This window comes from Mus pahari, chromosome 18 (genome assembly GCF_900095145.1).
Source record: "Mus pahari chromosome 18, PAHARI_EIJ_v1.1, whole genome shotgun sequence".
NCBI lineage: Eukaryota > Metazoa > Chordata > Mammalia > Rodentia > Muridae > Mus > Mus pahari.
In genome coordinates this window covers 8,539,778-8,541,305 of record NC_034607.1, presented here as the reverse complement: position 1 = coordinate 8,541,305, position 1,528 = coordinate 8,539,778, and positions in this window count along the sequence as shown.

Here is a 1,528-nt window from a genome sequence, read left to right as displayed (position 1 = left end):
AATGTACCACATTTTCTGTATCCATTCCTCTGTTGAGGGGCATATGGGTTCTTTCCAGTTTCTAGCTATTATAAATAAGGCTGCTATGAACATAGTGAAGCATATGTCCTTATTACAAGTTGGAAGATCTTCTGGGTATATGCCCAGGAGAGGTATTGCTGGATCCTCCAGTAGTACTATGTCCAATTTTCTGAGGACGCGCCAGACTGACTTCCAGAGTGATTGTACCAGCTTGCAATCCCACCAACAATGGAGGNGTGTTCCTCTTTTTCCACATCCTTATCAGCATCTGCTATCACCTGAATTTATGATCTTAGACACTCTGACTGGTGAGGTGGAATCTCAGGGTTGTTTTGATTTGCATGTCCCTGATGATTAAGAATGTTGGACATTTTTTCAGATGTTTCTCAGCCATTCTCTATTCCACATTTGAGAATTCTTTGTTTAGTTCTCTACCCCATTTTTTAATAGGGTTATTTGATTTTCTGGAATCCATCTTCTTGAGTTCTTTCTATATATTGGATATTAGTCCACTATCTGATTTAGGATTGGTAAAGATCTTCTTCCAATCTGTTGTTGGACTGTTTGTCTTATTGACAGTGTGTTTTGCCTTATAGAAGCTTTGTGGGTTTGAGGTCCCATTTGTCGATTCTCAATCTTATAGCCCAAGCCTTTGAGGTTCTATTGAGGAATTTTTCCCCTGTGTCCAAACCTTCGAGGGTTTTCCCCACTTTCTCCTCTATAACTTTCAGTGTCTTTGGTTTTATGTCCAGTTCCTTGATCCACTTAGACTTGAGCTTTGTACAAGGAGATAAGAACTGATCAGTTTGCATTCTTGTACATGATAACCACCCGTGGTGCCAGCACCATTTGTTGAAAATGCTTTCTTTTTTCCCACTGGATGGTTTTAGCTCCCTTGTCAAAGATCAAGTGACCATAGGTGTGTAGGTTCCTTTCTGGGTCTTCAGTTCTATTCCATTGATCAAACTGTCTGCTGCTGTACCAGTACCATGCAGTTTTCATCACAATTGCTCTGTAGTACAGCTTGAGGTCAGGGATCGTGATTCCACCAGAGGTTCTTTTATTGTTGACAATAGTTTTTGCTATATTAGATTTCTTGTTATTCCAGATGAATTTGCAAATTGCCCTTTCTAACTCGGTGAAGAATTAAGTCGGGAGTTTGATGGGGATTACATTGAATCTGTAAATTTCTTTTGGTAAGACACCCATTTTGACTATGTTAATCCTGCCAATCAATGAGCATGGGAGATCTTTCCATCTTCTGAGATCTTCAATTTCTTTCTTTAGGGATTTGAAGTTCTTATTATACAGATCTTTTCACTTCCTTAGTTAGAGTCACACCAAGGTATTTTATATTATTTGTGACTATTGTGAAGGGTGTTGTTTCCCTAATTTCTTTCTCGTCCCATCTGTCCTTCGTGTAGAAGAAGGCCACTGATTTGTTTGAGTTAATTTTATATCCAGCTACTGCACTGAAGCTGTTTATCAGGTTTAGGAGTTCTCTGGT